The sequence below is a fragment of the Hemitrygon akajei genome, chromosome 21 (assembly GCF_048418815.1).
Source record: "Hemitrygon akajei chromosome 21, sHemAka1.3, whole genome shotgun sequence".
Lineage (NCBI taxonomy): Eukaryota > Metazoa > Chordata > Chondrichthyes > Myliobatiformes > Dasyatidae > Hemitrygon > Hemitrygon akajei.
Window position 1 is genome coordinate 55,387,198 of NC_133144.1, and position 16,161 is coordinate 55,403,358.

At 43.1% G+C, this 16,161-nt stretch overlaps 1 protein-coding gene across 1 annotated transcript in view; it reads right to left on the minus strand.

The window, feature by feature from the left end:
* Window positions 1-5,615: 5,615 nt before the first annotated feature.
* Window positions 5,616-16,161, minus strand: part of LOC140714485 (ribonuclease P protein subunit p25-like protein) — a 47,111-nt gene continuing 36,565 nt past the window's right edge. The window contains exon 2 of the mRNA XM_073025782.1: window positions 5,616-6,097. The gene's annotated coding sequence lies outside the window, so the exon portion shown is untranslated. The remainder of the gene's footprint in view (window positions 6,098-16,161) is intronic.

A 16,161-nucleotide genomic window follows, 5' to 3' on the forward strand; every position in this document is an offset into this window, starting at 1 on the left:
ATCAAGCTGCACTTTTTTGGGATGTGGGAGGAAACCAGAGCACCTTGGGAAACCCATGTAGTCACCTATGTGCAAACTCCACATAGACAGCACCGGAGTTAGGATCAAACCTGGGTCTCTGGATTTCCGAACGGGCAATGAACCCATGTACACTACCTCACTATTTAAAAAAATCTCTTTTTGCTCTACTTATTTAATTTAATTAAATAATACATCTGGTGGTGGCATCCGTCGGTCTCGAGAGACCATGGATCTGCGCCTGGAGTTTCCAGGGCGCAGGCTTGGCCAGGGTTGTATGGGAGACCGGCAGTTGCCCAAGCTGCAGGCCTTCCCCTCTCCACGCCACCGATGTCGTCCAAGAGAATGGCACTAGGACCCATGCAGCTTGGCACCAGTGACGTCGCAGAGCAATGTGTTGTTAAGTGCCTTGCTCAAGGACACAAACACGCTGCCTCAGCTGAGGCTCGAACCAGTGACCTTCAGGTTACTAGTCTGATGCCTTGCCCACTAGGCCATGCGCCAACACAATAATACATCTAATTATATGATATAATAGAAGTGTGACCTTCAGGTGCATGTGACCACTGCTGGAAGGTGTCACTAGGCTGGGTGGCTATTTACTGACCAGCACAGACATGAAGTGTTGTACGGCCCTCTCCTGCACCGTAAATATTTGCTAATTCATTCAGTCCTTTTCAATCCAGTCAACATTCATACCTGAAACTAATATAGATTATTTTTCATAGAATTACAGCATGGAAATTGGCTCGGCCCATCTTCTCATGATGATCATTCAATGTTTACCTATAATATTCAGAGTCACAATCACTGAATAAGGCCTCAGCTGGGCTTGTTCCAGATAACTATGCCCAGCTAAGTAAGTCCCATTTGCTTGTGTTTGAAACTTATCTTTTTGAATCTTTCCTAACCATCTATCCATCATAAACATAAGAGATTCTACATTTGCTTGAAATCTTGAGCAACACACACACAACATGCCGGAGGAACTCAGTAAGTTAGGTAGCATCTACAGAGAGAAGGAACAGTCAATGTTTTAAGCCAAGATCCTTCATTAGGACAGGAGAGGAAGGGGCTGAAGTTAGAATAAGAAGGTGGGGGAGGGAAAGGGAACTAGCTCAAAGGTGATAGATGAGAGGGCAGATGGGTAGGTGGGGAGGGGTGATGAAGTAAGAAGCTGGAAGAGGTAAAGAGCTAAAAAAGAAGGAATCTGATAGGAGAGGACAGTGGCCATGAAAAAAGGGGGAGGAGAGGAGCCAGGGGGAGATGATGGGCAGCTGAGGAGAAGTAAATGGATGCTACCAGTACAAGTGTGTTTTTGGTCCAAAGTATTATATGGTTTGCTGATTCAAGGCTCATCTAGATAATTCTTCAATGTTTATTTTACTCAATGATACAGCACGGTAACAGGCCCTCTTGGCCACAGCAAGCTGGTACTGCCCAATTACACCCATGTGACCAGTTTAACTACTGACCTGAATGTCTTTGGAATGTGTGAGGAAACCAGAGCACGTACCCAGAGGGAACCCACGCAGTCATAGAGAGAACGTACGAACTCCTTCCAGATTGTGGTGAAGTTGAACTTGGGTCGCTGGTGCTGTAACAGCATTACGCTAATCACTATGCTACCGTGCCACTCTAAATACTATGTTTGCATCTATATTCCACCACTCTTAGGTTGCACATTCCAGACCCCCCATCACCATCTTGGTGAAGAAAGTTTACCTTCAGATCCCCTCTACAGCTTGCAAGCTGCATATCCAGCTTCCCTTCTTCTATTGCCTGTCCCAAACAGAAAGCCATTTCCACAGTGGTCTCTTTTGCCGCTTCAGAAGCGAAGAGCAAGCAGGTTATCCTGAATTCCAAGGAGACTGCGATAGGAAAGGTATTTTGTTGTTTTCTGAAGTTAATCAAGCTAATAGCTTTGCATACAATGTAGTACCAATGTATCATGTAGTAATGCAGTGAACAAGATACTAATGTGTGTCTTAATTCCTATGACTGGGTCCACGTGAATATTGACTAGAATTGTTCAGCATTCAGGAGATCATTATTCTTTTTGTTGCTCCCATCAAGGAGGAGGTTGAGGAGCTTTAAGACTCACACTTAAGATTCCGAAACAGCTTCATTCCTTCCACCATCAGATTTCTGAACCATGACCCCGTGACCTTTTCTGTTTCTACTATTTACCGTATTTACATTTGCATTTTACAGAAATATTACTTACTTATTGGGCCTTCGGGCCACACCACCCAGCAACCCCCAATTTATCCCTAGCCTAATCACAGAACAATTTAGAATGACCAATTAACCTACCAACTGGTACGCCTCTGGATGGTGGGAGGAAACCAGAGCACCCGGAGGAAACCCACGCAGTCACAGGGAGAACGCGCAAACTCCTTACAGGCAGCGACAGGGGATGAACCTGGGTCGCTGGCACTGTGAAGCGTTGTGCTGACCCCTACGCTGCTGTGCCGCAATGCAATGCACTGCCATCGCAGAACGACAAATTTCACATTATCTCAGTCAGTGATAATTAAATGGGTTCTGATCCGAATTGCTGATCATAATTCTTGATTACCTCTATAGGCGATCAATAATTGAAATGAAACGTGGAAGAGTATTGAATGTGTTCCAACTCTTGATTTAATTGGTTACATCAAATATAGTTGATTGTTGTGTCAGCAGTCGAGAAAATTAGCTCTCTCGTAATAAAGCAGTCTGAATCAGGTTTGTACATTGTAAGAACCCAGCTGAGGTAGTTTTCAATCACTTTACACCTCACAAGCACTCCTTGAGCCTGTAGGATTCACAGTGTCTGCATATTCCATTTAACACGCGGTTTGGTTCTAATTTTCTTTTGTCAGCAACCACAAACAATATGGAAATTAGGTGTCACTTTTTGCTGATGTTGGGATACTTAGCTGAAAAGCAGAATTGTGTAGAATATTAACTAGTCGCCAGCCTTACTCGAGGACATTCTTCAGGTCCCTGCACATACAGTATGTCAGTGAGCGGTAGACCACCGAGGACAATTAGAATCAGATTGAGAATCGTCATTGATATACACCCAGTGGCCACTTTATTAGATATGTACTCCCTGTACCTAATAAAGTAGCCACTGAGTGTACATTCATGGTCTTCTGCTGCCGTAGCCCGTCCGCTTCAAGGTTCGATATGTTGTGTGTTCAAAGGATGTTGTAAGGCGTGGTTTTTTGAGTTACTGTTGGCTTGAACCAGTCTGGCCATTCTCCTCCGGCCTCTTTCGTTAACAAGCCGTTTTCACCCACAGAACTTGTGCTCACTGGATTTTTTTCTGCTTGTTTTTGTACCGCACTCTGTAAACTCTAGGCATGTTGTGCGTGTAAATCCCGGGAGATCAGCAGTTTCACAATGTTAACGTAAAAAAGCGCATCTTTGAAAACACAACGTATCAAACCTTGAAGCGGATGGTCTACAGCAGCAGAAGACCACGAGCATGCACCCAGTGGCCACGCAGTGTATGTTACGATGCATGGTATAGCAACAATAAGTATATTGGATTGCGCCTTTCCTGAAATTCAGCTAGATACTTCTGCCCTGGAATCATGCTGTGGAGATGGCTTAACTCCACATCAGGCATGCAAGGAATGCCACACTACTCTTTACAGCTCTTACAGTGCTGCCCAGATGAAAGATCTAGTTTAATTTGGCCTCATGTTTGACTCAGACATCATGGGCTGTAGGACCTGCCCCTGTGTGGTGCTGTTCCATATTCTATGAGGCCAGGTTTGCTGAGGTCTGCCCATCCCATAGAATTTAAACAGGCAAAATGCTGTAAATACTCAGCAGGTCAATCAGCCCCTGTGGAGCGAGAAGCAGAGTTGATGTTTCAAACCTTTTATAAGGAGTTTAGAGATTTATAAAACAGCAAGGAAGGACAGAAGGACGAGAAGCTGAATTTCAAACCTGAAGGTAGAATACAGGGCTTTTGGCAGGATTCTTGTCAGTGTGGAGGAACTGACAGATCTTGGGGTTCACGTCTGTAGATCTCTCAAAGTTCCCGCACAAGTTGATAGGGTGGTTAAGAACACATATCACGTCATGGGATTGGGTTCAACAGAATGTTGCAGCTCTGTAAAATCCTGGTTAGACCACACGGAACATTGTATCCAGTTCTGGCCGCCTCTTTATAGGAAGAATGTGAAAGCTTTAGAGACGGTGCAGAGGAGATTTACCGGGATGCTGCCTGGATTACAGAACATGTCTTATGAGGAATGGTTGAGCAAGCTAGGGCTTTTCTCTTTGGAGAGAATAAGGATGAGGGTGACTTGATAGACAAAGTATAAAGTGATAAGAGGCATAGACTGAGTTAACAGCCAGGGACTTATTCCCAGGGTGGAAAAGGTCAAAACAAGTGGGCATAACTTTAAAGCTTTGTGAGGAACGTACAATGGGGATGTCAGAAGCAGACATTTTTTTTCACACGGAGTGTTGGGTGCATGGAATATCCTCCCGGAGGTGGTAGAGGCAGATACATTAGGGTCATTTAAGACTCTCTTACATAGGCACATGGATGAAAGAAAAAATGGAGGACTATGTGCAAGATTGATCTTGGAGTAGGTTAAAGGGTTGGTGCGCCATGCTGGGCCAAAGGACATGCAATGTTCCATATTCTATGTTTTATGTTCAAGTTTATCATCACAGAAGTACATACACAGAGAGCAAGTGCAGCAACAAAAAGGTTTCCTCAGAGGCTAAAGAAAATTGGCAGGTCCCCGTCGACTCTTACCAATTCCTATCAAAGCACCGTAGAAAGCATTCCGTCTGGCTTCGTATGGCAATTGCTCTAAACACGACTGCAATAAACTGCAGAGTTGTGGACACGGCTCAGCACATCACAGGAACTAGCCTCTCCTCTGTAGACTCTGCCTACATTTTTCGCTGCCTCAGTGAAGCAGCCGGCAAAATCAAAGACCCCACCCAGCCCCGACATTCTCTCTTCACACCTCTCCCAGATGAAATAAAAGCCTGAAAGCAAATAGCAACAGGTTCAAGGACAGCTTCTATCCCTTGATATCAGACTCTTGAATGGGCTTCTTGTGCAATAAGATAGCTTGGCTTCACAATCTACCTCGTTATGATCTTTATTGTTCACCTGTTTTTACTTTTTATTCTGCTTTGCTGTTATTTTACCTTATTCCAATTCAATGCACTGTCTAATGATTTGATAAGGGTGGTAGGGTGGAGATACGTCTCTACCAAAGGAGGGGTAAGGCGCTCCTTCCCTCCGCTAGCCTGTAGGTCACAAGTCCTGCTTATGCAATCACTGACACCACGCAGTCTCTCAGGAGTATTGATAATGGCTGGGGTCACCCGTCTTTTAAAGGCACTGCCCAGAAGAAGGCAATGGCAAGCCACTTCTGTGGAAAAAATTGCCAAGAACGATCATGCTCATGGATAAGACCATGATTGCCCACGTGATATAACACAGCACATAATGATGATGATGATCAATGATTTGATCTGTATAAACAGCATGTAATACAAAATTTTCACTGTATCTTAGTACATTTGCTAATAATAAACCAATAAGTGAATAAGCCAGCAACACAGTACATTACAAGCATCTCAAACCTAATTAACATAAAGTTAAATTAACATGAATTATATATAACTTACACAACAAAATAAGCATAACATTAGAACTAACAGACAAGATTTCCTTCACTCTCTCTGCAGAGTAAAGAAAATCTTGTCTGAGATCGTGCTAAGGTTTTTCCGGTTGGTTCAAGAACCTAATGGCTGTGGGCAAAAAGCTGTTGTTGAACATTGAGGTGTGGGTCTTTAGGCTGTTGTTCCTCCTGCTGATGGTAGTATTGAGAAGAGGGCATTGCCCATACAGCGGGGGCCTTAATGAGATGCCGACTCCTGTAGATGTCTATGACGTGAAGGGTGTTGCCCCTATGATGGAACTTGGTGGGTCCACTATTCTCTGGCATCTAGCATTGTAATTTCCATAGCAGGCCGTGATGCAACCAGTCCACACTGTTTTCCATTGCACACCTGTAGAGGTTTATTAGAGTGTTCGATGAAATGCCTGTGACGTGGAGACAAGAGAAATGGAGTTAACTGAGAAAGAGTAGGTGAAGGTTTGTTAATGGCAAACCATCTATATACAGGAGTGCTAAATACAAAAAATAAAAGAAGCAAAACAACATAAATAATTACCTGAAACTGACAGACACAGAACTCATCAGTTACTGGAAATCTGAAATGAAAGTGGGCGCCCAGAAAGTCATGTAGCATCTATGGACAAAGACGAATCCAATTTGCCCGGGATTCAGAGTTTCACTAATCTAATCACCTTTTAAGAGTCATTTGATTGATTTAGATTCTTGTCAAAGGACTCAATCTCCCCAGCTGCCTATACCTCAGCATGACATTATACCAATGTGTGCCCCAGGCAATTAATCAACATTGCAAAGTAAGGCAACCACTTGAACATCCCAGGTGCCTCTGAACGCAATCCATTCCAACCCTCCAACCTCCCTCTACCTCTCCCATCTCCACTCTCCACATCGCATCCACTACTCTCCCGTGATAAACAATGAACTTAAGCAATGGACATTTCCAAAAAATCAAATTTTAGTCTCATCAACCCGTGATCAGACTATTCAATAAATTAATGGAATTCTCTCAAGGTGAAAGAAACTCGATTGTACAAGTCAATTCAGTTTGTAGCGTGTGACTAATGCTGGTGACTTCACCAACCTTTTATTTATTGAGATATAGCGTGGAGTAGGTCCTTCCAGCCCTTCAAACCACGCCAGCCAGTTATCCCCCTATTTATTCCTAGCCTAATCACAGGACAAAACAATGATCAATTAACCTACCAATCGGTACACCTTTGAATTGTGGGAAGAATCCCGAGCACTCAGAGGAAACCCACGCGGTCATTGGGAGAACGCACAAGCTCCTTACAGGCAGTGCTGGGAATTGAACACGGGCCGCAGCACTGTAAAATGGTGTGCCAACCACTATGTTACTGTGCTGTCCCAATTATGCTCCAATGCGCTGTCTAATGAGTTGATATGGCTGGCAGGTTGGAGATATGTCTCTAACAAAGGAGGTGGAAGGTGCTCCTTCCCTCCACTATCCAGCAGGTCATCCTTGGGCAAGGTGTAGCACCTGCTTAGCAACCCCACCCAATCAAGGTCACCTGTATTGTTTGGGACATGAGGTGGTGAGAAGGAGTAATCTTCTGCAATGGATAAACAAGAGACTGTACTTAGAACCATAGAACATTACAGCACAGAAAAAGGCCTTTTGGCCCTTCTTGGCTGTGCCAAACCATTTTTCTGCCTAGTCCCAGTACTTCCTAGAATTTGGAGCAAAACAAAAAATATTGGTGGAATTCAGTGAGTTGGGGAGCATCTATAGAGAGAAATGGACAGTCGATATTTCAGCTCAAGACCTTTCATCTTGACCTGAAACACTGACTGTGCACTTCCACAGATTGAGCCTGACCAGCTGAATTCCTTCAGCACCTTGTGTATTGCTTTAATTTTCTTCAGTGGTTGTCAAACACTACACAATCCTAATCTGCATTCTTATAGCATCCTGATCTCCTTGAGTCTGTGAAGCTGTTAGTTTGAGCTGTTGAATTGGATGCTGTCAAATAGAAATTGCATTATTAAATTTTTATCGGTCTAGGTTTTCTTACGTGGATTTGTGCATGGCTGAAGATAAATTTTGCTTTCAAATCAAAATATGATCCTGATCAATAAAGCATTATTTTCAAAGGCATCTGTCAAAGGTCTAACATGTTTCATTGGTGATTCATTTGAGAGAGGAGGCAGTATCTGATGATTAACAACAAAGAGGCAAAGTACAGGAAAAAGACTGCAAACTTTCTGTGATGGTGACAGAGCAACGAACCAGTCCTTAATGTCAACAATGAGGGCATTGGCAACTGGTGGGGAAGGTGGGTGGAGGGTCAGTGAGGGGATTCCCCTCCAACAAAGCTGCTCTGAAATAGGTCAATAGTTTCAAGTTGCAAGTGAACCATGTCACCAACAGCCTCAATGTGATCCCTTCACACTGACGTGCCGATTAAATAAATGTATCGGTATATATATACTTTCTTAGGCATCTGAAATGGTTCACATTGGCCATGAAAATTCTTTCAAATTTCTGCAGATGCACTGTACTGCCCTCACTGAGGTGTTGTAACATCAACTAGACAGTCAGCCAAACTCCATTCAAAAATGACGTGAGAGTCAGGATATAACATCCTAGCTCCTTTCTTTCATTGCAGATTCAATGGATCCTTCCAATTTCTGGAGAATCTAGAACTAGGGTCATCTTTTAAAAGATAAAATATTTATGTACCATAAGCAGAGGATGAGCAAACTTGATTTGTTTTCTGTGGAGTCACGGAAGCTGAGACAAAATCTGACAGAGGCGTACAAGATTAAGAGAGGCATAGAGAGTAGACAGCCAGTAGAGTATCTTTCTCCTAGGCTTGACATGTTGAACACTAGAGGGCGCGCAGAATCAGAATTAGGTTTATTATCACCGGCATGTGACGTGAAATTTGTTAATTTAGCAGCAGCAGTTCAACGCAATACATAATCTAGCAGAGAAAATAATAATAAATAAACAAGTAAATCAATTACATATGTTGAATAGATTTTAAAAATGTGCAAAAACTGAAATACTGTATATTAAAAAAAAAGTGAGGTAGTGTCCAAAGATTCAATGTCCATTTAGGAATCGGATGGCGGAGGGGAAGAAGCTGTTCCTGAATCGCTGAGTGTGTGCCTTCAGGCTTCTGTACCTCCTACCTGATGGTAACAGTGAGAAAAGGGCATGCCCTGGGTGCTGGAGGTCCTTCATAATGGACGCTGCCTTTCTGAGACACCGCTCCCTAAAGATGTCCTGGGTACTTTATAGGCTAGTATCCAAGATGGAGCTGACTAGATTTACAAACTTCTGCAGCTTCTTTTGGTCCTGTGCAGTAGCCCCTCCATACCAGACAGTGATGCAGCCTGGCAGAATGCTCTCCACGGTGCAACTATAGAAGTTTTTGAGTATACTTGTTGACATGCCAAATCTCTTCAAACTCCTAATAAAGTATGGCCACTGTCTTGTCTTCTTTATAACTACATCAATATGTTGGGACCAGGTTAGATCCTCAGAGATCTTGACACCCAGGAACTTGAAGCTGCTCACTCTCTCCACTTCTGATCCCTCTATGAGGATTGGTATGTGCTCCTTTGTCTTACCCTTCCTGAAGTCCACTATCAGCTTTTTCGTCTTACTGACGTTGAGTGCCAGGTTTTTGCTGCGGCACCACTCCACTAGTTGGCATATCTCACTCCTGTACATCCTCTCGTCACCACCTGAGATTCTACCAACAATGGTTGTATCATCAGAAAACTTACAGATGGTATTTGAGTTATGCCTAGCCACACAGTCACGTGTATACAGAGAGTAGAGCAGTGGGTTAAGCACACACTTCTGAGGTGTGCCAGTGTTGATCGTCAGTGAAAGGATATGTTATCACCAATCCGCACAGATTGTGGTCTTCCAGTTAGGAAGTCGAGGATCCAATTGCGAGGGAGGTACAGAGGCCCAGGTTCTGCAACTTCTCAATCAGGATTGTGGGAATTATGGTATTAAATGCTGAGCTATAGTCGATGAACAGCATCCTGACGTAGGTGGTCTCAAGGAGAGCCATTGAGATTGTGTCTGCCATTGACCTATTGTGGCGATAAGCAAATTGCAATGGGTCCAGGTCCTTGCTGAGTCCAGTCATGACCAACCTCTCAAAGTATTTCACCACTGTCAATGTGAGTGCTACCAGGCGATAGTCATTAAGGCAGCCCACATTATTCTTCTTAGGTATAGTTGTTGTCTTTAAGGTGAGAGAGAGGAAGTTGAAAGGAGTTATGAAGGGCAAGTATTTTTTATACGGGGAGTGATGGGAGCCTGGAATGTGCAGCCGGGGTGGTGGAGGCAAGTATTGTGGGGGTACCACAATAGCATAGTGGTTAGTGTGACGATATTACAGCTCAGGGCATTGGAGTTTGAAGTTCAACTCTGGTGTGTCTGTATGCAGGTTTGTACTTTTCTTCCCATATGCGCGTGGGTTTCCTCTGGGGGCTCTAGTTTCCTCCCACAGTCCAAGATGTACCAGTTAGTAGGCTAATTGGTCGTCGTAAATTGTCACATGATTAAATTAGCGGTTTGCTGGGTGGCACAGATCAAAGCATCGGAAGGACCTATTCCGCGTTGTATCTCTAAATACTGTAAATAAATAAATATATGCATTCAAGAAGTTCTTAGATAGGCAAATGAATGTTCAAAGTTGGAAGTAAATTTATTATCAAAGTACATATATGTCACCATATCTAACTCTGGGAGAGTTATTTTCTTATGGGCATAACTAAAAAATCCATAATATAATAACAGCCATAATAGAATCAATAAAAGACAGCACCAATTAGGGCATCCACTAGTGTGCAAAAGACAACGATCTGTGTGAGTATGAAAAGAAATAAATAAATAGACAATATATATCAAGAGCATGAGATGTAGAGTCCTTGAAAGTGAGTCCATAGGATGTGGGAACATTTCAAAGATGAGGCAAGTGATGTTGAGTGAAGTAATCCCTTTGGTTCAAGAGCCTGATGGTTAAAGGTTAGTAATTGTTCCTGAACCTGCTGGTGTGAGTCCTGAAGCTCCTGTATCTTCTTCCTGATGATAGCAGTGAGAAGAGAACATGACCTGGTTGGTGGGGGCTCCTGATGATGGATGCTGCTTTTCCTGGCATTCACTACTTTTAGTAGGATTTTCTGTTCCTGGGCATTGGTGTTTCCATACCAGGCTGTGATGCAGCCAGTTAGTATGCTCTGCACCTCCCATCTATAGAAGTTTGTCAAAGTTTTTAATGTCATGCCGAATTTACACATACTCTTCAGGGAGCAGAGGCACTGCTGTGCTTTCTTCATAATTGCACATACATCATTAAGACATTGAGCTCATCTGGAAGTAAAACCCTGTTGTCGCCTATGTTGCCTGAGTTAACTTTATAAGAAGTGATATTATTCCAGCCCTGCCACAACTGTCAAGCATCCTTCATTCATTGAAGTTTAGTCTGAAGTTTCCACTTTGCCTGTGAGATAGCTTTTTGGAGATCACACCTGGACCTCTTGTAACTTTCTTGGTCGGCAAACTTGTATGCCTCTGATCTTGTCCTCAAGAGATTGTGGATTTCATTCACCCAGGGCTCCTGGTTGGGAAAGACTCTAAATTATTTTATGGGGACAGACTCGTACAACTGTAAACGTGAAGGAAATTGAAAGATATGAACATGGTGTAGGCAGAAGGGATTATTTTAGGTGGACGTTTGATGACTAATTTACTTCGTTCAGTATACATTGTAAGCTGAAGGTCCTGTTCCTGTGCGGTACTGTTCTATGTTCCTCATTTAAAACAGACAATTTTTTTTCTCAGACATTGAGAGTCTTTCAAACTCTTCCCCTCGGTGGAGAGAGTTCCTCCTTCTTCCTCCCCTTCCCTTTTTCCTATGATCCACTCTCCTCTCCTATCAGATTCCTTCTTCTCCAGCCCTTGACCTTTCCCTCCCACTTGACTTCGCTCACCTTTCAGCTAGCCTCCTTCCCCTCCCCCCACCATTTTAGTCTGGTGTCCTCCCACTTCCATTTCTTCCCACTTCCCGTCCTCAGGAGGGTCTTGGCCTGAAATGTAAACTGTTTATTCAGTTCCATAGACGCTGCCTGACCTGCTGAGTTCCTCCAGCATTTTGTGTGTGCTGCTTTGAATTTCCATCGCCCGCAGACTTTCTCGTGTTCTTGATCCTATTCTTCAAATTTACTGTTTGTAAGGACCATTTTCACTTCTAATAAAACCATGAGGTATAGGAGCAGAATAACTCTAGTCCACCATTTGATCAACACTGATTTATTTTCCCTCTCAACTGCATGATGTGGTTAAGTGAGAGACTGACTAAGCATTAATAAAATCAAGCAGACACTGGACCCTGTGAGGTCTGCAGGCTTTGTTGTTGAGCTCCTATCAGACGTTGAGGTGATTCTTGTATGTTGTCTTGCAGTAGTGCTGCAAGGAATTTAAATGCTTGGAATATACCTTGGATTCTGCTTTGGATTCAATAAAAGTCTTTTGTTTAATGTTCTACTTCTTTTTCAGAAATTGGTAGAAAAAGGGATCTAGAGGTGGAAGAGGTTGGTTAAAAGCAGATGCAAATATCACTTCACCACCTCTGGATAATTGTTAAGTACAACAAAGGGTGCACATAGATATGCCCCTATTTGGTTTGGTGCAGCATCCTCTCACAATATAGGAAAACAACACTGAACTGTCAGGTCAGCAGAGAAGGCCGCTGCGGGACTTATTTGTGTCCAGGACAAAGAAGCAGGCAGGAAAAACCACAGCAAACAGTCTTTTCCAAAAGCTCCTTTCTGGAAAGCACTGTGGGGCTATTAAAACAAAAGCAACACCCCATCTTAAAAGTTTCTTCCCCCGGCAGTTAATCTGATCAACCATTCTAGTTAGCCCCACCCCTTTCTATCTATTACTTCAGTCACTGCACTAGACCATAAACACTTTAAACCACTTTTATAATGCTGTTGACATTGTAAATACTTCCTGGTCTTTATGTACCTATGCACATTTTATTCAATTTCTGAATTTAACCACCAATGTCCGGTAATATGGTGGCATGCCACTGCGGGTTGAAGCAAAGGTGCATCTGTTCGTCCTTTTCATCTTTCTTATGATCACAAGTCGCTGCTGGATACTAAGAGCATCAAGTACTGTAGGACAATCCCATCAGCAAGTTTCTCGATAGTGATAGGACGATGGATGTGTTGTCGCCGCAATTTGTTACATACTGTTGTTGTACTGAGACAGTGATATTTTTATTCTGCTCACAAGACCCTGCTGGATATTGGTAGCACTGAATTGCAGCAAATCTGGTTCACTGGTTCATTGGCAGGAACAATGGTGACGGAGCTGTGTTGCCTCAGTTGTGGCAAGGACGAGGCCCCTGTTGCAGTTGTCCAGGGGAGGAGATGCCAGAGGCAGAGTGGGAGAAAGCAGAGACCTCTATAGGTGCACTGGAGATTGTACTGTGTTAGGGGCTGATCCCTCCCCTTGGTGCTGCTCCTGCCTTCAAGTGTTTGCTGTGTGCTGCCCTCCAGTGTTCGCTCAGTGGAAGAGCAAGCTGGACCAGGACAACTTATCACGCCACTCAGGACTTATGCTATATTATAATTTTTTTTCTTTGTTTTTCTGCAAACATAACCATATGTTGTATTTGTGCTACGTGTAGTGTACTGTTCGTTTGGCTATATTCATGTATGGTTGAATGATAATTAAACTTGAAATTGACTTGAATTTCATTTTTGTATGATTCTTTATTTTTTATAATTGTTGAGTGTTGCTTTTTTGTTGCATGTCATGCGAACACACCACAGCAAATTCCTAATACAGTACATATAAATATACAATAAGTGGTGAATAAAGTTGAGCTTGATCCTTGTTACTTGATCCTGTAAGAGTATCTATCCACAATGATCTAGGAACTCAGATTTGATCCCGACCTTAGATGTGGAAAGTGCACTGTCTGATCCACTGGGTTTCCTCTGGGGGCTCTGTTTTGTTCTCACGTCCCAAGTATGTGTTGGAGGATGAATTGGCTGTTTAAAATTACTGGCAAAACACGAGACTACAGTTGTTCTCTCCCTCCACATTTTTATCCTGGCTATCTCCCCTCCACCTTTCAGTCTAGATGAAGGATCCACCCAGGACATTCCCTCTTATTACTACCATCAGAGAGGAGGTACAGGAGCCTGAAGAAATGACTCAACATTTTGGGAACAGCTTCTTCCCCTCAGCAATCAGATCTCTGAATGGACAGTAAACACATGAACACTACCTCACTATTTTTGCTCTCTTTTTGATACATATTTCTTATTGTAATTTATAGTATGTTTTGGGTATTGCACTGTATTGCTGCTGCAAAACAACAAATTTCACGACTGCCACTCAGTGTACCTAATGAAGTGGCCACTCAATGCATGTTGATGGTCTTCTGCTGCTGTACTCCATCCACTTCATGGTTTGACATGTTACGCATTCAGAGATGCTCTTCAGCACCCCACTGTTGTAACGCAGAGCTGTCTGAGTCACTGTCACCTTTCAGTCAGCTGAACCAGTCTGGCCACTTACCACTGACCTCTCTCATTAAACAAGGTGCTTTTATTCACAGAACCGCAACTTACAGGATCTTTTTGTTTGTTTGCACAATTCTCTGTAAGCTCTAGAGACTGTTGTGTGTGAAAATCCCAGGAAATCAGCATTTTCTGAGATACTCCAACCACCGGGTCTGACACCAACAATCAATCCATGGTCAAAGTCACTTTGATCACATTTTTTCTCCATTCTGATGTTTTGTCTGAACAACAGTTAAACCTCTTGACCATGGTTTTATGGATTGGGTTTCTGCTACATGATTGGCTGATTAAATATTTGCATTAATGAGCAGGTGTACAGGTGTACCTAATAAAGTGCCCACTGAGCGTATGGCCGTAATAATAAACCTGATTCTGATTCTTGTATCTCAACATGAAGCACTGACTGTCCATTTCCCCGCACACATGCTGCCTGATCTATTGGTCACCTCCAGCATCTTGTGTTAGCTTTGTATTACTCAGTACACTGGAGAAGACCAACATGAACAGCATCACCATGATAAAGCAAAGCCAACTCCAATACTAAGTCATGTAATCCAGATGCCTGACTCATGATTCCCTGAACCAGGGGTTCCCAACCTTTTTTAAGCCATGGAGCCTTACCATTAACCAAGGGGTCTGTGGACACCAGATTGGAAACTCCTACCCTAAACAGATCCTTTACTCCCACTGGAAGGAAGGTTGGCAAGCAAAGGAAATGCTTCAAAGGTAATATCAAAATCAGCCTGGTGAAATTCAACGTTGATCTAAAAACTGGGAAGACAGCATACTCAGAAGATACACATGTAGGAAGTCTTTTCAAGAGGGAGTTACGCTACATGAGATTGACCTTCGCTGAGTCCCAGAGAATAAGTAGGAGCTGCGAAAGGAGAGACTGAACAACTATTAGACCCAATCACCAACCACAACCACCACTTACTCTTGTCCACACTGCACCAGAACATGTAGATACTAGATTAGCTTCTATGGCTGCCTGAGGACACACCAATAGACAACCACTTGGGAGAACATCAAAGTCGACTCAAGTGATCACACTACTACCACTCCTTGGTGTACTGTAGGTCAACAGCGAAAAAAAAGATTGAAGAAGGGGAAAAGGGAAAGGAAGGGGATGGTGGGCATGTGTGAGAGCTACCAAGGTACAGGGAAAGGAGAAGAGAAAAGGGGCTGGTGAGCAAACCTCCCTTAGCATCAGCACCGACCCATCAGGCTGAATAGCTTCCTTCTGAGTTTTTATATGATAAGATAGAAAAGGCAATCAAATTTAAATATCTCTACAGAGCCCTAGCATTTTATGAGCATTCAATATACTGTCCACATAGCAAGTTCTTTCCCTGCAATTTTGATGTAGCAATTTGATATTAAGTGCATCAAAGACTGACATAATTTCAAGCTTGCAAGAGGATTTCTTCAGAGAAAAGGATAGGTTCAAAGCAGAAAAAAAGCTCAATTTTTGGACAAATAGGTTGAAATTTTTTTTCCCAGTAAAGATCCGTAGAATGACAGAGCAGGAGAAGGAAATTAAGAATGAGTTGGATGAAGCAATGCATATTTCTCAGAGTCTCTGTAGAGGGAAACAGAGATTCAAGTCAATGGTTGTTAGAACGAGGAAACATGAGCTAAACTGGTTGTCAGGAAATGTAGTGGAGGGTTGACCTGAAAGCAGAGCAGCTGAGACGATGGAGTAGTAAACAATAACTTTAATAATAGACCTCAAAATAACGAGCCATGAGGGGCCACAAAACAAGAGAGAACGGAAACTAAACACAACAGGCAACAAAGTAAACTCCAGGCAGGGAGAGTGAAGGCTAGGAACAACTGGTTGGGGCCAGCCGGTTTGATGAGTGAACAAGGTCTGTGG